The 19846-nt window shown below is 48.0% G+C and overlaps 1 protein-coding gene across 2 annotated transcripts in view; it reads right to left on the bottom strand.

Annotated features, from left to right (window-relative positions):
* The window catches only part of PTPRA (protein tyrosine phosphatase receptor type A), a 223626-nt gene that overhangs the window by 118829 nt on the left and 84951 nt on the right, over nucleotides 1-19846 (bottom strand). Inside the window, exon 2 of one of the 2 annotated variants that reach the window (XM_063925332.1) lies at nucleotides 14224-14309. The exons of the other annotated variant lie outside the window; for it this stretch is intronic. The gene's annotated coding sequence lies outside the window, so the exon portion shown is untranslated. The remainder of the gene's footprint in view (nucleotides 1-14223; nucleotides 14310-19846) is intronic. 2 annotated transcript variants of the gene reach the window in all.

Genomic DNA, 19846 nt, shown 5'->3' with positions numbered 1-19846 from the left:
TGTCCAAGGACACCATAAAATCCCCTTCTTCCAGATTCGCTATCACTGCTCTGAGTGACTCCATCTTGAACTTGAATCTTTGTATGTACAGGTTCAGAGATTTCAGATTTAGAATAGGTCTTACCGAGCCGTCCGGCTTCGGTACCACAAATAGCGTGGAGTAATACCCCTTTCCCTGTTGTAGAAGGGGTACCTTGATTATCACCTGCTGAGAATACAGCTTGTGAAAGGCTTCCAATACCGTCGCCCTGTCTGAGGGAGACGTTGGCAAAGCAGATTTTAGGAACCGGCGAGGGGGAGACTTCTCGAATTCCAACCTGTAACCCTGAGATACTACCTGCAGGATCCAGGGGTCCACCTGCGAGTGAGCCCACTGTGCGCTGAAATTCTTGAGGCGACCCCCCACCGCCCCTGAGTCCGCTTGTAAGGTCCCAGCGTCATGCTGAGGCCTTTGCAGAAGCCGGGGAGGACTTCTGCTCCTGGGAAGGGGCTGCTTCCTGCAGTCTCTTACCCTTTCCTTTGCCTCGGGGCAAATATGAATGTCCTTTTGCTCGCTTGTTCTTATAGGAACGAAAGGACTGCGGCTGAAAAGACTGCGTCTTTTTCTGCTGGGAGGGGACTTGAGGTAAAAAGGTGGACTTCCCGGCTGTTGCCGTGGCTACCAAATCCGATAGACCGACCCCAAATAATTCCTCCCCTTTATACGGCAATACTTCCATATGCCGTTTGGAATCCGCATCGCCTGACCACTGTCGTGTCCATAGACTTCTTCTGGCAGATATGGACATCGCACTTACTCTTGATGCAAGAGTGCAGATATCCCTCTGTGCATCTCGCATATAAAGGAATGCATCCTTTAATTGCTCTATAGTCAATAAAATACTGTCCCTATCCAGGGTATCAATATTTTCAGTCAGGGAATCCGACCAAGCCACGCCAGCACTGCACATCCAGGCTGAGGCGATTGCTGGTCGCAGTATAACACCAGTATGTGTGTATATACTTTTTAGAGTATTTTCCAGCCTCCTATCAGCTGGATCCTTGAGGGCGGCCGTATCAGGAGACGGTAACGCCACTTGTTTGGATAAACGTGTGAGCGCCTTGTCCACCCTAGGGGGTGTTTCCCAGCGCGCCCTAACCTCTGGCGGGAAAGGGTATAACGCCAATAACTTCTTTGAAATTAGCAGTTTTTTATCAGGGGTAACCCACACTTCATCACACACGTCATTCAATTCCTCTGATTCAGGAAAAACTACAGGTAGTTTTTTCAGACCCCACATAATACCCCTTTTTGTGGTACTTGCAGTATCAGAGATATGCAAAGCCTCCTTCATTGCCGTGATCATATAACGTGTGGCCCTACTGGAAAATACGTTAGTTTCTTCACCGTCGACACTAGATTCGGTGTCCGTGTCTGGGTCTGTGTTGACCGACTGAGGCAAAGGGCGTTTTACAGCCCCTGACGGTGTTTGAGACGCCTGTACAGGTACTAACTGGTTTGCCGGTCGTCTCATGTCGTCAACCGACTTTTGCAGCGTGCTGACATTATCACGTAATTCCATAAACAAAGCCATCCATTCCGGTGTCGACTCCCTAGGGGGTGACATCACCATTACCGGCAATTGCTCCGCCTCCACACCAACATCGTCCTCATACATGTCGACACACACGTACCGACACACAGCAGACACACAGGGAATGCTCTGATAGAAGACAGGACCCCACTAGCCCTTTGGGGAGACAGAGGGAGAGTTTGCCAGCACACACCAAAGCGCTATAATTATATAGGAACAACCTTATATAAGTGTTGTTTCCTTATAGCTGCTTAAATATATATAATATCGCCAAAAAATGCCCCCCCTCTCTGTTTTTTTACCCTGTTTCTGTAGTGCAGTGCAGGGGAGAGCCTGGGAGCCTTCCTAGCAGCGGAGCTGTGTAGGAAAATGGCGCTGTGTGCTGAGGAGATAGGCCCCGCCCCCTATTCCGGCGGGCTCTTCTCCCGGTTTTTCTGAGACCTGGCAGGGGTGAAATACATCCATATAGCCTCATGGACTATATGTGATGTATTCTTTTTAGCCAGAAAGGTATTAACATTGCTGCCCAGGGCGCCCCCCCCAGCGCCCTGCACCCTCAGTGACCGCCGGTGTGAAGTGTGCCTGAGCGCAATGGCGCACAGCTGCAGTGCTGTGCGCTACCTCATGAAGACTGAAAAGCCTTCAGCCGCCGGTTTCTGGACCTCTTCTTACTTCGGCATCTGCAAGGGGGTCGGCGGCGCGGCTCCGGTGACCCATCCAGGCTGTACCTGTGATCGTCCCTCTGGAGCTAGTGTCCAGTAGCCTAAGAAGCAAATCCATCCTGCACGCAGGTGAGTTCACTTCTTCTCCCCTAGGTCCCTCGTTGCAGTGAGCCTGTTGCCAGCAGGACTCACTGAAAATAATAAAACTATCAAAGCTTTTACTCTAAGCAGCTCTTTATGAGAGCCACCTAGATTGCACCCTGCTCGGACGGGCACAAAAACCTAACTGAGGCTTGGAGGAGTGTCATAGGGGGAGGAGCCAGTACACACCACCTAGTGGTCAAACTTTTAAATTTTGTGCCCTGTCTCCTGCGGAGCCGCTATTCCCCATGGTCCTGACGGAGTCCCCAGCATCCACTAGGACGTCAGAGAAAAGAAGGGAAGTGGAAGAAGAAAACAATAGGATTTTAATACCTACCGGTAAATCCTTTTCTCTTACTCCGTAGAGGATGCTGGGGTCACATCAAGAACCAGGGGGTATAGACAAGATCCACAGGAGACGAGAGCACTTTAAGGCTTTCAAAGGGGTGTGAACTGGCTCCTCCCTCTATGCCCCTCCTCCAGACTCCAGTTATAGGAACTGTGCCCAGGGAGACGGACATTTCGAGGAAAAGGATTTATAGTTAAACTAAGGTGAGATACATACCAGCTCACACCTCAAGCACGCCGTACAACATGGCATTTAACACAACGCAAGTCAACGGCATGAACAACATCAGCAACAGGCTGACCATAAACGTAACACAACCTGTGTGTAACCACAACTAATAACTGCAGATACAGTACGCACTGGGACGGGCGCCCAGCAACCACTACGGACTAAGAGAAAGGATTTGCCGGTAGGTATTAAAATCTTATTTTCTCATACGGCCTAGAGGATGCTGGGGTCACATCAAGAACCATGGGGTTTATACCGAAGCTCTAAAACGGGCCGGAGAGTGCGGATGACTCTGCAGCACCATTGACCAAACATGAGGTCCTCATTAGCCAGGGTATCAAACTTGTAGAACTTCGCAAAGGTGTTCGACCCCGACCAAGTAGCTGCTCGGCAAAGTTGTAATGTTGAGACCCCCCGGGCAGCCGCCCAGGACGAGCCCACCTTCCTGGTAGAATGGGCCTTCACCGATTTCGGTAACGGCAATCCAGCCGTAGAATGAGCCTGCTGAATCGTAAGACAGATCCAGGGCGCAACAGTCTGCTTGGAAGTAGGAGCCCCAATTTTATTGTGAGCATACAAGACAAACAGAGCCTCTGTTTTCCTAAGGTGAGCCGTTCTGGCGACATAAATTTTCAAAGCTCTTACTACAATCGAGAAGCTTCGATTCCAGCAAGGCGTCAGTAGCCACTGGCACCACAATAGGATGGTTCAAATGGAACGATGACACCACTTTCGGCAGAAACTGTTGACGAGTCCTTAATTCTGCTCTATCTTCATGGAAGATCAAATAAGGGCTCTTGTGAGACAAGGCCGCCAATTCAGATACCCGCCTTGCGGAAGCCAAGGCCAACAGCATGACCACTTTCCAAGTAAGGAATTTCAACTCTACCTCCTGTAAAGGTTCAAACCAATGAGATTGAAGGAACTGCAACACCACGTTAAGATCCCATGGTGCCACAGGGGGCACAAAAGGAGGTTGGATGTGCAATACGCCTTTAACAAAGGTCTGAACTTCTGGAAGTGAGGCCAATTGTTTTTGGAAGAAAACAGAAAAAGCCAAAATTTTAACTTTAATTGAGCCCAACTTTAGACCCACATCCACACCAGCTTGTAGAAAATGGAGAAAACGTCCTAACTGAAATTCTTCCGTAGGAGCTTTCTTGGATTCACACCAAGACACGTATTTTCTCCAAATACGGTGGTAATGTTTAGACGTTACTCCTTTCCTGGCCTGAATAAGAGGAGACGGCGTTCAACCTCCAAGCCGTCAAACGAAGTTGCGGTAAGTCTTAGAACACACACGACCCCCACTGTAACAGATTCTCCCTCAGAGGAAGAGGCCAGGGATCTCCTATGAGTAATTCCTGAAGATCTGGATAAAAAACCCTCCTTGGCCAATCAGGAACAATGAGGATCGCTTGAACCTTTGTTCTTCTTAGGTTCTCTATTACTTTTGGAATGAGTGGAAGCGGAGGAAACACGCACACCGACTGAAACACCCACGGTGTCACTAGGGTGTCCGCTGCTATTGTTTGAGGGTCTCTCGACCTGGAACAATATCTCTGAAGTTTCTTGTTGAGGCGAGACGCCATCATGTCTATTTGAGGAATTCCCCAAAGACTTGTCACTTCTGCAAAGACCTCTTGATGAACACCCCACTCTCCTGGATGGAGATCGTGTCTGCTGAGGAAGTCTGCCTCCCAGTTGTCTACTCCTGGAATGAAGATCGCTGACAAAGCGCTTGCATGCCTTTCTGACCAATGAAGCACCTTTGTGGCCTCTGCCATTGCCGCTCTGCTCTTCGTTCCACTCAGGCGGTTTACGTACGCTACTGCTATGTTGTCCGACTGAATTAAGACGGGACGATTGCGAAGAACATGTTCCGCTTGCAGAAGGCCATTGTGAATGGCCCGTAACTCCAGCACGTTTATGTGTAGACACATTTCCTGGCTTGAACATTTTCCCTGGAAGCTTTCCCCCTGCGTGACTGCTCCCCAGCCTCGGAGACTCGCATCCGTGGTCCCTACTATCCAGTTCTGGATCCCGAACCGGTGTCCCTCTAGGAGGTGAGAGATGTGTAGCCACTACAGGAGTGAGATTCTGGTCTTGGAGGACAGGGTTATCCTTCAGTGCATGTGCAGATGGGACCCGGACCACTTGTCCAACAAATCCCACTAAAAACACTCTGGCATGGAATCTGCCAAACTGAATGGCCTCGTAGGCCGCTACCATCTTCCCCAGCAACCGAGTGCATTGATGGATCGATACTCTTGCTGGTTTCAGAATTTGTTTGACCAGGTTCTGAATTTCCAGAGCCTTTTCCACTGGAAGAAAAACGCTCTGTAATTCTGTGTCCAGAAACATTCCCAAAAACGACAGCCGTCTTGTCGGAACCAACTGCGATTTTGGCAAGTTTAGGAGCCAACCATGTTGCTGCAGAATTGTCAGGGAGAGCATACTGTTCTGCAGAAATTGGTCCCTGGATCTCACCTTTATCAGGAGATCGTCCAAGTACGGGATAATTGCGACTCCTTGTTTGCACAGGAGAACCATCATTTCGGCCATTACTTTGGTGAAAACCCTCGGAGCCGTGAACAGACCAAATGGCAACGTCTGAAATCGGTAATGACCATCCTGAACTGCAAACCTCAGGTAAGCCTGATGTGGGGGATAAATGGGAACATGTAAGTAGGCATCCTTTATGTCTACCGACACCATAAAATCCCATCCTCCAGACTGGATATCACAGCCCGGAGAGATTCCATCTTGAATTGAATTTTTTTTTTAGGTAGAAATTGAGGGATTAGAGGTTCAGGATTGGTCTGACTGAGCCATCTGGCTTCGGAACCACAAACAGGCTCGGATAAAAGCCTTCTCCCTGTTGTGACGGGGGAACCCTGACAATGACTTGATTGTGACACAATTTTTGTATTGCGGCGCATACCACTTCCCTGTCTGGAAAAGAAGCTGGTAAGGCTGATTTGAAAAATCGGTGATGGGGGACATCTTGAAACTCCAGTTTGCACCCTAGGGACACTATTTCTAAAACCCATGGGTCTAGGCCCGAACGAGCCCAGAACTGACTGAAGAGCCTGAGACGTGCCACCACCGGTGCGGACTCCCGCAGAGGAGCCCCAGCGTCATGCGGTGGACTTGGCAGAAGCTGGGGAGGACTTCTGCTCCTGGGAACCGGCCACGGCCGGTGATAGCTTACCCTTTCCCTTTCCTCTAGTACACAGGTTCTCAAACTCGGTCCTCAGGACCCCACACGGTGCATGTTTTACAGGTCTCCTCACAGAATCACAAGTGAAATAATTAGCTTCACCTATGGACCTTTTAAAATGTGTCAGTGATTAATTAATACACCTGTGCACCTGCTGGGTTACCTGCAAAACATGCACTGTGTGGGGTCCTGAAGACCGAGTTTGAGAACCACTGCTCTAGTAGCAAAGAAGGAAGACCCTCTGCCTTTTCTGTATTTTTAGGGCCAAAAGGACTGCATCGGATACTGGTGTGCTTTCTTTTGTGGTGCAGGCACATAAGGTAAAAATGACTTACCCGCAGAAGCCGTAGATACCAACTCAGAGAGGCCGTCACTAAACAATACACCACCTTTATACGGTAGAGACTCCATAGCTTTTTTGGAGTCAGCATTCCATTGATGAATCCACAATGCTCTCCTAGCCAAGACTGCCATGGCATTGGCCCGTGAACCCAAGAGGCCAATATCTCTCGCAGCTTCCTTTAGGTAGACTGCAGCGTCCCTGATATGACCTAGCATCAGGAGAATGTTATCCCTATCAAGGGTATCCAATTCCGATGACAAGTTATCTGCCCATTTTTCGATAGCACTACTCACCCACGCAGATGCAATGGCTGGTCTGAGTAGTGTACCCGTGGAGATATAAATGGATTTCAATGTATTTTCCTGCCTACGATCCGCAGGATCCTTTAGGGCTGCCGTGTCAGGGGACGGAAGAGCCACCTTTTTGGACAGCCGTGATAAAGCTTTGTCCACAATGGGGGGTAACTCCCATTTATCCCTATCCCCAGAGGGAAACTGATACGCCACTATAATCCTTTTGGGAATCTGAAAATTTGTGTCAGGATTTTCCCAAACCTTTTCGCAAAGAGCGTTCAGTTCATGAGAGGGAGGAAAAGTCACCTCAGGTTTCTTCCCCTTAAACATACAGACCCTAGTATCAGGAACAGCAGAGTCCTCAGTGATATGTAATACATCTTTTATAGCCACAATCATGTACTGAATGCTCTATGCCAGTTTTGGATCTAATCTGGCATCACTATAGTCGACACTTGAGTCAGTGTCCGTGTCTATATCCGTGTCTGCCAGCTGGGCAAATGAACGTTTTTGTGACCCCGAAGGGGTCTGGACTTGAAACAACACATCCTCTACGGATTTCTTCCAAGCCTGGTTCTGAGACTCCGATGTATCCAATCTTTTATTAATCAGAGTCACATTTGCATTCAAAGCACTCAAAACATTCACCCAATCCGGTGTTGGCGGTGCCGACAGGGTCACTCCCACAGCCTTTTGTGTCCCCAACACAGTCACGCACTCCGCCTCAGACATGTCGACACACGTGCACCTACCACACGCAGACACACTGGGCCTATAGGGGACAGACCTACAGCAAAGCCTGTCAGAGAGACACCGAGGGAGATATAGCCAGCCCACACCCCAGCGCCCAAAACCTGGTCTGAACACTACAGACAATGTCCCAGACCTGCAGTGCTTTTATAAACTAGTATAATGCACCAAAATCGCTGTGCCCCCCCCCCCCCCCCCCCGTTTTCCACCCTGTTACTTGTTACAGCAGTGTGAGGAAGGACCAGCGTCTCTGCAGCCATGTGAAGAGAAATGGCGCCGGGCTGTGTTCTGTGAGGGCTAAGCCCCGCCCCCTTACTGGCGCGCTTCAGACCCACTAATTTTTAAGCTTTTTGACACTGGAGGGGGTCCGGACAGTGCCCAGGCACCTTGTCTGCTGTTGCCAGATAAAATAAGATTTTAAACCTACCGGTAAATCTTTCTCTCCTAGTCCGTAGAGGATGCTGGGGACTCCGTAAGGACCATGGGGAATAGACGGCTCCGCAGGAGACATGGGCACTAAAAAGAACTTTAGGTATGAGTGTGCACTGGCTCCTCCCTCTATGCCCCTCCTCCAGACCTGTTAGAGAAACTGTGCCCAGAGGAGACTGACAGTACGAGGAAAGGATTTTTGTTAATCTAAGGGCAAGATTCACACCATCCACACCGTATAACATGGAATATACGAACCAGTTAACAGTATGAAACAAAACAGCATCAGCCCGAGACTGATCAAAACTGTAACATAACCGTTATGTAAGCCAACTATATACAAGTCTTGCAGAATTTAGTCCGCACTGGGACGGGCGGCACAAAAGGAGCCTGGATATGCAACACCCCTTTCACGAAAGTCTGGACTTCTGGAAGAGAAGCCAATTCCTTTTGAAAGAAAATGGATAGGGCCGAAATCTGAACCTTAATGGAGCCTAATTTTAGGCCCAAATTCACTCCAGTTTGTAAGAAGTGGAGAAAACGGCCCAGATGGAATTCTGCCGGAGTAGCAGTCTTGGCTTCGCACCAAGACACATACTTCCTCCAGATACGGTGATAATGTTTCGATGTCACCTCCTTCCTAGCCTTTATCAGAGTAGGAATGACCTCCTCCGGAATGCCCTTCTCCGCTAGGATCCTGCGTTCAACCGCCATGCCATCAAACGCAGTCGCGTTAAGTCCAGGAATAGACAGGGCCCTTGTTGTAACAGGTCTTCCCTGAGAGGAAGAGGCCACGGATCTTCGGTGAGCATCTCCTTCAGATCCGGATACCAGGCCCTTCGAGGCCAATCTGGAACAATGAGAATTGTCCGAATTCCTCTTCGCCTTATGATTCTCAGTATCTTTGAGATGAGAGGAAGAGGGAGGAACACATAGACCGACTGAAACACCCACGGTGTCACCAGTGCGTACACTGCAAACGCCTGAGGGTCCCTTGACCTGGCGCAATATCTCAGAAGTTTTTTGTTGAGGCGTGAAGCCATCATGTCTATTTGAGGCAGTCCCCACTGACTTACAATCTCTGCGAAGACTTCTTGATGAAGTCCCCACTCTCCTAGATGCAGATCGTGTCTGCTTAGGAAGTCTGCTTCCCAGTTGCCAACTCCCGGAATGAAGACTGCTGTCAGAGCGCTTACATGACTCTCTGCCCATCGAAGAATTCTTGAGACTTCTGCCATTGCCACTCTGCTCCTCGTGCCGCCTTGGCGGTTTACATGAGCCACTGCTGTGATGTTGTCTGACTGAATTAGCACCGGTAGACCTTGAAGTAAGGCCTCCGCCTGACGAAGGCCGTTGTATATGGCCCTTAATTCCAGAACGTTGATGTGTAGACAAGCTTCCTGGCTTGACCACAGACCCTGGAAGCTTCTTCCCTGTGTGACTGCTCCCCATCCTCGGAGGCTCGCGTCCGTGGTCATCAGAACCCAGTCCTGGATGCCGAACCTGCGACCCTCTAGAAGGTGAGAACTCTGCAGCCACCACAGGAGAGACACCCTTGCCCTGGGGGACAGGTGGATCATTTGATGAATCTGTAGATGTGACCCCGACCACTTGTCCAGAAGGTCCCACTGAAAAGTCTTTGCATGAAACCTGCCGAATGGAATGGCCTCGTAAGACGCCGCCATTTTTCCCAGCACTCGAGTGCAGTGATGTACCGACACCCTGTCCGGCCTCAACAGGTCCCTGACCAAACTCTGAAGTTCCTGGGCCTTTTCCATCGGGAGAAAGACCCTCATTTGTTCAGTGTCCAGAATCATGCCTAAGAAAGGCAATCGGGTCGTTGGAACTAACTGTGACTTTGGTAGATTTAGAATCCAACCGTGTTGTTTTAACACCCTCAGGAAGAGTGATACGCTGTCTAGCAATCGTTCTCTCGATCTCGCTTTTATCAGGAGATAGTCCAAGTACGGGATAATTGTGACACCCTGCTTGCGCAGGAGCACCATCATCGCTGCCATTAATTTGGTAAAAATCCTCGGGGCCGTGGAAAGCCCAAACGGCAACGTCTGAAATTGGTAATGACAATCCTGCACTACAAATATCAGGAACGCCTGATGAGGTTGATAAATGGGGACATGAAGGTATGCATCCTTTATGTCTAGGGACACCATATAATCTCCCTCTTCCAGACTTGCGATGACCGCCCTGAGCGATTCCATCTTGAACTTGAACCTCTTTAAGTATAGGTTTAAGGATTTTAAATTCAGAATTGGTCTGACCGAACCGTCCGGTTTCGGGACCACAAACAGGGTTGAGTAATAGCCCATCCCCTGCTGCTGCAGGGGAACTTTGACCACCACTTGTTGAAGGCACAACTTTTGAATTGCTGCCAAAACTACCTCCCTCTCTGGGGAAGAAGTCGGCAGTGCCGATTTGAAAAACCGTCGAGGAGGCACCTCTTCGAATTCCAGCTTGTACCCCTGGGAAACCATGTCTATTGCCCAGGGGTCCACCTGAGAATGTACCCAGACCTGGCTGAAAAGACGAAAACGTGCCCCCACAGGAGCGAACTCCACCCACGGAGCCCCAGCGTCATGCGGTGGATTTAGTAGAAGCCAGGGAGGACTTTTGTTCCTGGGAACTGGCTGTAGCTTTTTCCCCTTGCCCTTACCTCCGGCAAGAAAGGAAGATCCCCGAGCTCTCTTGGATTTATGCGGCCTAAAGGACTGCATCTGATAATGTGGCGCTTTCTTAGGCTGTGAGGAAACATAAGGTAAAAAAGTTCATTTACCAGCAGTAGCTGTGGAGACTAGGTCCACGAGACCTTCCCCAAACAACTCCTCACCCTTGTAAGGTAAAACCTCCATATGCCGTTTCGAGTCGGCATCACCCATCCACTGTCGGGTCCACAGTGCTCGCCTGGCAGAAATCGCCATAGCGTTCGCTCTGGACCCCAGTATGCCTATATCCCTCTGAGCCTCTCTCATATAAAGGACCGCATCCTTAATATGGCCCAGGGTCAATAAAATAGTTTCCTTATCCATCGTATCCATATCAGCAGATAAGGTATCGGTCCACGCTAGTACAGCACTACAAACCCAAGCCGACGCTATTGTACCGGTATGTGTGTAAATTGTACCGGTATATGTGTAATGTACCGGTATGTGTGTAAATTGCCTTCAAGGAGGTTTCCTGCTTGCGGTCAGCAGGATCCCTGAGGGCAGCGGTATCCTGAGACGGCAGCGACACATTTTTGGAAAGGCGCGTCAACGCCTTGTCCACCCGTGGGGAGGATTCCCACCGTATCCTGTCCTTGATCGGGAAAGGATACGCCATAAGAATCCTTATGGGAATCTGCAGATTCTTATCTGGAGTTTCCCAAGCACTTTCAAATAACTCATTTAATTCAAAGGAAGGTGGAAAGGTAACCTCAGGCTTCTTTTCTTTAAACATGTGGATCTTAGGATTAGGCACCGCGGGGTCATCTATAATATGCAGCACATCCTTTATAGCAATAATCATATAATGAATACTCTTTGCCAACTTTGGCTGCAACCTCGCATCATCATAATCGACACTAGAGTCAGAATCTGTGTCGGTATCTGTGTCAACTATCTGAGAAAGTGGGTGCGTTTGAGACCCCGAAGGCCCCTGTGACATAGGGAAAGGCAGGGCCTGACCCCCTGTACTGTCCCTGGACTCTGCTTTGTCCAAACGTTTGTGCAATAAATTCACATTTGCATTTAAAATATTCCACATATCCATCCAGTCATGTGTCGGCGTTGCCGACAGCGACACCATACTCATGCGCTCCACCTCATCCCTAGGAGAGTCTTCCGCTTCAGACATGCCGACACGCACGTACTGACACCACACACTCAGGGAAAGCTCTATCTAGAGACAGTTTCCCCACAAGACCCTTTGGAGAGACAGAGAGAGAGTATGCCAGCACACACCCAGCGCCAATAACCCTGGAAAAACAAAAATGTACCCAGATATAGCGCTTTTTATATATATATATATATATATATATATATATATTTTCAGTGCGCCAAATTATGTGCCCCCCTTCTTTAAAACCCTCTGTCACCGGTGATCAGCAGGGGAGAGTCCGGGGAGCCAGCTTCTCACAGCTTCTCAGCGTGTGCTGTGGAGAAAATGGCGCTGGTGAGTGCTGAGGAAGAAGCCCCGCCCCCTCAGTGGCGGGCTTCGGTCCCGCTTTTTTAAAACAAACTGGCGGGGATACTCTGAAATACCACTAAATAGTGTAAATCTAACCATAGCCAGTCCTAAAGGTATACATTGCTGCCCAGGGCGCCCCCCCCCCGTGCCCTGCACCCCACAGTGTGCGCTGTGTGTTCTGTGTGTGAGCAATGGCGCGCAGCGTTACCGCTGCGCATTACCTCATTGAAGATCTGAAGTCTTCTGCCGCCTCTAAAGTCTTCTATCTTCTTATACTCACCCGGCTTCTATCTTCCGGCTCTGCGAGGAGGACGGCGGCGCGGCTCCGGGACGAACCGCTAGGGGAGACCTGCGTTCTGACTCCATCTGGAGCTAATGGTGTCCAGTAGCCTAAGAAGCAGAGCCTATCATTTAAGTAGGTCTGCTTCTCTCTCCTCAGTCCCACGATGCAGGGAGCCTGTTGCCAGCAGTGCTCCCTGAAAATAAAAAACCTAACTTAAAGTCTTTTCAGAGAAACTCAGTAGAGCTCCTCAGCGTGCATCAAGTCTGTCTGGGCACAGATTTTAAACTGGAGTCTGGTGGAGGGGCATAGAGGGAGGAGCTAGTTCACACCCCTTTGAAAGTCTTAAAGTGCCCATGTCTCCTGTGGATCCCATCTATACCCCCTGGATCTTGATGTGACCCCAGCATCCTCTAGAACGTATGAGAAAATAGATGGGAGAGGGGGCTGAAGGAAAGAGTTAAAGAAAGTGGAAGGAGGCCTCAGTTGATGAGATGCAACATAATCAGAAACATATTTTTATGTTGGTCGAGGTATAGCACATTTCTCCATACACATATACATTTGTGAATGCTGCGCCTTTATGCTAAAACTATTTCTTTTTATAGAGCCAACACACTGCACAGTATTTTTAAAATTTATATTTTTAATGAAAAATGATAAACCCGAGTAAAGGCTCCCCATGGTAGGGGGGACTGGGGAACCAGCAATGTGAAGAATACACGGTCGTGTTTGTGGAAGCGAGGTCGCAGGTGCCATCCTGTGCTGTCATAGGAAATACTTAAGCAGCACTGACAGGTGCAGCAGCGTGAAAGGTGAAACAGGGCCGCGGGACTGAGCAGATTGCAGAAGGGCTCTGACATTTACTTGGAGAACAAAATTATTGTATATCATGTATTTGTTTTAATCACCATCATTCAAACAAAGCAGCGACTGCTACACCTAGAAATCAGTCATTTAACAAATGTGTTAGATAAGGAGCAGTTCTAATATCATTTCGGTATACCTAGCCGCAGAAGAGAATTCCTACATTGGCCCTCATTCCGAGTGGTTAGCTCGCTAGCTGCTTTTAGCAGCATTGCAAACGCTAGGCAGCCGCCCTCTGGGAGTGTATCTTAGCTTAGCAGAATAGCGAACGAAAGATTAGCAGAACTGCTACTTAATAATTCTTTGCAGTTTCTGAGTAGCTCCAGACCTACTCCTAGATTGCGATCAGCTCGGTCCGTTTAGTTCCTGCTTTGACGTCACAAACACGCCCTGCGTTCGGCCAGCCACTCCCCCGTTTCTACAGCCACTCCTGCGTTTTTACCTGGCACGCCTGCGTTTTTTAGCACACTCCCATAAAACGGCCAGTTTCCGCCCAGAAACACCCACTTCCTGTCAATCACACTACGATCACTCGAGCGAAGATAAAACGTAGCTCGAGCTTGTGTAAATCTACAAAGTTTTGTGTGAAAGTACTTAGCGCATGCGCGCTGCGTACCATGCGCATTTTTGCAGTATTTTTACTTAATCGCTGCACTGCGAAAATCGGCAGCGAGCGATCAACTCGGAATGACCCCCATTGTTCACTAGTATACAGGTATCTCAGGGAAAAACAAGCCACAGCTTCATATACATTTGACTAACACTGTGCAACTACAAATCCCAGCATATCTTGACCATTAAATTGGTAAGAAGCCTTCTAACGAATAAATGGGCCAATATAATATTTTTACATATTTTATTTTACAATACTACCGCCCCAGCCGTCGGTGTAGATTCACTACCTTAGAGGAAGAACCGCGTCAGCCGCCTGTCCTCAGAGCCACCAGTTTCCATAAAGAACCATCTGTCAGGCCCACGCTCTTCACACCTGTAACAAGCGGGAAAATGAGTGCTGTATGCCGCCATGCTCTGCGTCCGGAGAATATTACATTTGTCACACAGTACAGATTAATAAAAAGGAGAAACAAAAGTGTTAGATGATTTTAGTCCGAGGGGTCAATTCTAATAGCTGTGAGTTTCCTAGCGGCGCATGTAGGCGAGACCACTTACGGTACCTCTAGACCCACAGTGTTGCGTACAAAAATCTGCGAGTCCAGGGGAGATGGGCGAATTGCGCTGCGTTTAGCGCCATTTCTCCGCCAATGCAACTCGCAGCTAGTGGGATTGACCCCACAAAATGAACTCTCACTGCACGGAAAGCCAAATGGCTTCTTTCTACTATTTTCCCCTCAACATTGCAAAACATAAAAACGTGTATATTTACTAAAGCTTCTAAAAACAGACAAGAGGCGTCGTTGCTCATAGCGACCAATCAGATTATAGCTACTAGTGTATTTCTCTTTTGCATTCTATAAAATAGACAGATTACAATAGGCACTTCGACTACGTGTCTATTTTAGAAGCTTAAGGGGGACATGTACTAAGCAGTGAAAAGTGAAGTGAGCCAGTGGAGAAGTTGCCCATGGCAACCAATCAGCTGCTCTGTATACTTTTATAGTATGCAAATTATAAATGTTACGTTAATGCTGATTGGTTGCCATGGGCAACTTCTCCAGTGGCTCACATCTCCACGTTTATCACTGCTTAGTACATCTCCCCCTTAGTACTGTAAAGCTTCTTGAAAACATCAGCATATTGTCTAATAATTGGGATGATGTACAGACTTTCGGTCAGTGCCAAGTAAACTGGGGTTTACATCCCTGATGTACATGTACACCAACGATCCTAGCGGTGTTCTCCTCCAATCTCAAGTGTAAAAGTGGGATACAACAGACAGGGGGCAGCACTGTTCCCAGGGGCCAGCACAGACAGCAGCTTTCAGGTACCTTTTCCAGTGCGTTCTACTTAGAAGCATCCATCTGAACGCCCTTACAAAATATGGCCGCCAATATACACACACAGGTCAGCGATACACCATTTTGTGTGACAGGTACTGATTTCAGTAACGATGCAGTAGCTTGCTATGTGACCTTTCTAGAAGACCGTTATAAATCAGGGTACATAGGGAAAGCGGACTGTAACCAATAGCAACCAAGATTTCTCTCTCTCTCTCTATTTCTGATATATAGATATATATATATTTTTTTTCTTCATTTTTTTTTTTATCTGGGCTATTCATGCTTTCCCAAGCAATATTGCCCAAGGTGATGTCAGCCTGGACCTCCGGGGGGGAAAGAAAGATCAGCCACAATAGCAATAGAGGGCGGAAGAGCTTTGGACTGTGAGACATTTCCATTAATTGGAAACAGATGAGCAACTGCAATTAGATTCCTGAATACTCAATGATCAAGCAGTTCCATCAATCACAGCCTGGAGAGAACGCCAGGGAGCAGCATATTCTGGGTCGGGTTGGAGTCCACAGATCGTAACACCTGACAATGTATGTCTGCGAGGCCAGTGATGCAACGGGCACAGGTCATGAACTATGACAGTGTAGAATGGTCATCAGGGGAGACTGATCATCTTTTACCACATGATGTCAGACTACAGAACTCTACAGCATGGAGTGTTTGTACCCAACAGCGGGGGGTTCTGTAACACTGTGGGACACATTACCTGGGGATTTCCTTACATTTAGAATATAAGGTCACTGCTAAACTGGAGGTTGGATTTGGAGTGTTCTGCACCCCAAACTGCAATAACCGGATCCTGGCGAGAAGGGTAACTTCCAGGAGGACGACTGTCCCCATGCACAGGACGGCTTTTGCAGCCACCAGAATTTAAAACCCGTTATTTATGGGATATTTCACAAGGTGTCAGCTGTGCGACCCTCCATGTGGACGAATGGCACTGCACTCCCTCTTACACAATTCCAATAGCATATATACATACATACATACATACATACATACATACTAGCGACCCACCCCCGGGAGCAATTTTGAATATACGGCAATAGGCTTTTTTTTTTTTACCGAAATCTTAAGCGCTGCGTATATTCTCACACCGGCCGGCCACGCATGCGCCTCAGATCATCCCCTCCCCCACCCTCTGCCGGTTTGGATGTTCATTCCTATTAACTTTGGCTAAAACGGACAGAAAAACGTAAAATGGAGAAACTAGATAATACGTATCAATCTATACATAGCATAAAATAAAGTCCATTGTTGTGATATGGCACTCGGACAGCCATTTTTTTTTTCTTTGACTTGCTTCACTAAAATCGTCACTGCTCGGCTCCCTTTTGTCATAGGTTAATGTTTCATACACCTAAACCACCCTTGACAAATGTTCTATAGAATTGTGAAAACCTCATCAAAATCCATCCAGCGGTTCTCGAGATTAGCCCGAATAGACAGAAAGATGCCAGGGACTTCATTTTACGCTATGTAAAAGATTACATATTATAAAATAGCCCTGACATACATTGCACGCGTGTGCAATAATATACTAAGACGGGTTCAAATTTACGTATAAGGTTACTTTTCCCTTCTTCTCAGCCTCCTCATTATAGATCTTTCTTAGCGATTTGTGTATGCTTTAACTGAAACACCATGTTCAGTGTGTTAATAATATTTCCTGCAGTTTGGGATGATGAGGCGTATAATTCCACCCCTTACCAGGGATTAATTATATGCACACCTATAATCTATTTTTAATACTCAGACCTGGTGTCTTCTAGAGTTACCCAATACCTACACCATACCACAATTAAAAAAAGGACAGTCTGAATTTTAGTTTTGCATCCTGGGGGGGGGGGGGTTAACCGGTACCAGGGCGGCTTACAGTGCGCAGAACCCTAAGGGGTACATTTACTAAGTAGTGATAAGTGCAGAGTAGTGAGCCAGTGGAGAAGTTGCCCATGGCAACCAATCAGCACTGAAGTAACATCTATAATTTGCATATTATAAAATGATACACAGCTGCTGATTGGTTGATGGGGAAACTTCTGCACTGGCTCACTTCTCCGCTCTTATCACTGCTTAGTAAATGTACCCCTTAGTCCGGAGTTATAGATTGCCTACTTGGCTAAAACAATTGCGACCAATGTACTCAGCCAAACCAGGGACGGCAGCAGAAGCAACACACAGTGCCCCATCTCTCATCCCTTTCATGGCTGCATGGTCTACTGACAGTCAGAAGCCAGCCTGTCGTACAGACAATGCTCCATACAGCAGGGTAGGGTGTGACCGGGTTATTTTGCAGGGAAGACGGGAGCACAGATTGGTTGGTCAGGAAGTGGTAGCAAGTTATATATAGCCTGCAGAGTTTCTTCACAAGACAGCGGAATTCCTGCTGGGAAATCCAGGTTTACCCCTGACATGACACAGACCTCCAGCAATATCAGGGCTTCTGCTGGATCATGCACCACAGCTGCGGATTGCGGTGTATGATGGACCATGTAGATGCTATAAGTGGTCCATGGTCTCTGATTCTCTATGCAATGGGGGGGGGGGGGGGAGGGGGTGTTATATATTCCTTAGTGATGGATGGGCTTCCTACTCATGAGAATTTATACACAATATGGCTGGAGTGCAGTTATTGCATTTCAGAAGAGGCATCTGTGGGATTAACATTGTCAATGAGATGCCAGAACTTTACAGATGCCCCTGATACAAATGAGTTGCTCAGTCGTGTTTGCACTGTGGAGATTGCACTGTAGGGCCGCATGGCAGGATATGCCCCGAGTGTGCCGAAGCTTGCACTGTAGGGCCACATGGCAGGCTATGCCCTAAGTGTGCCAGAGCTTGCACTGTAGGGTCACATGGTACGCTATGCCCAGAGGGTGCCAGTCACATGGCAGGCTATGCCCTGAGTGTGCCGGAGCTTGCACTGTAGGGTCACGTGGAAGGCTATGCCCCGAGTATGCCAGAGCTTGCACTGTAGGGTCACATGGTACGCTATGCCCTGAGGGTGCCAGTCACATGGTAGGCTATGCCCTGAGTGTGCCGGAGCTTTCACTGTAGGGTCACATGGTAGGCTATGCCCCGAGAGTGCCAGAGCTTGCACTGTAGGGTCACATGGTAGGCTATGCCCTGAGTGTGTCAGAGTAAATGAAAAAGTAAAAATCGCAGTGATGTCACTGGTCTGCAGTGAACGGATAGCCTACGTTCTGATGAATATTAATACAGTGAAGGTGAAGTCAGACAGGGTGTAAGAGACTGGAGCGATTACACAAAATTATGGCAGTATGTAGGAGAGAACCATTGGTATGGAGGAATAAATGGGTTAAAATGAAAATTAGCAAGAGATTTTTTATTTTTTATTTTTTTTTTAGCTTCATTATTGCTCAATTTCCAAATAAAGCACCTTTTGTGTACAGCAAACCCATGTCCCTGGCAGGGGCGCAGAATATTTCAATGCTGGAAATCGTCCACGGAACAAGACAAGAAGCCGTACAGATTTTACGTCCTATAAATGAGAAATCTCATTCTGGGAGTTTAATTCTAAGAAAGGACCAACGTTTTCCCACTCAGGATTAGAGTCAGAGGAAAAAACAGTCGATGAAAGAATGTGGAGAGATTTGGTTGTAAAAGGAAAGTGTTTGTGTGAGGGGACGATCTTTCTGCAGGATTTACCTCACAACGGATTGATCCATGTCACAATATAATTGCTGGTTTATTGATACACACATTTATAGGGACTGCACAGAAAAATGGCATCTCTCCAAGTGGATTGGTCCCCTACTCGCACTGGGAGCCGCATTTCTGTCCCCCAGCAGAGGATCTGTCGATAAGATGTCCAGCTCAAACCACTTCCAATTTAACACATCCGTCACTGAAGACTCTAGCGACGTCCAGTGAGACGCTCACCATCTTAAAGGGGCAGACTAGATGGGCCAAGTGGTTCTTATCTGCCGTCACATTCTATGTTTCAAAGTCTATCTTCTGCGACACCATGATACACGGAAGCTCAACACGTGGTCCACAAGGTTATTTACCAAAACCCACATTGCACAGTATAGTGCAGGAACTTCAACTTGTACAACTTCATGGAGTAAAGTGTGGTCTGGCAATGCCAGATCCCATACCTCCAGGCAACGGTTCCTCCACCATAAACAGAAAATGGTCCAAACCCTACATAAAGTGACTACTCCCACTACATGACAACATGGCAACTCCTCTGGTGATGCAACACCGTAAAGGGAACCCTTCGGCCCCCATGCCGACTTTGTTAATGAGCAGAACTCCCTCTTTTCCTCTAGTGAGCGCTACTTTTCCATTTTTAACCAAGTTTTATTGTGGCCCCTCTTCATAAGGAGTAAAATATATCATGTGGCCCTCAGACCCTAAAGAGGCTGTCACACCTTTTATTATTCTACTGTGGCAGTGTGAGGGTAAACAGCATTACGGACACGTGGTGAGAGAGAGTGTGGAGGCATCCGCCCATTCAGTGAAGAAAAGCCAGGTGTGACTACACCTAAGGGCTGCAGTGGAAGGTCAGTGTGGAAAACCTCGCCGTGAG

This window comes from Pseudophryne corroboree, chromosome 1 (assembly GCF_028390025.1).
Source record: "Pseudophryne corroboree isolate aPseCor3 chromosome 1, aPseCor3.hap2, whole genome shotgun sequence".
NCBI lineage: Eukaryota > Metazoa > Chordata > Amphibia > Anura > Myobatrachidae > Pseudophryne > Pseudophryne corroboree.
This window is presented reverse-complemented; position numbering and strand designations above follow the sequence as displayed.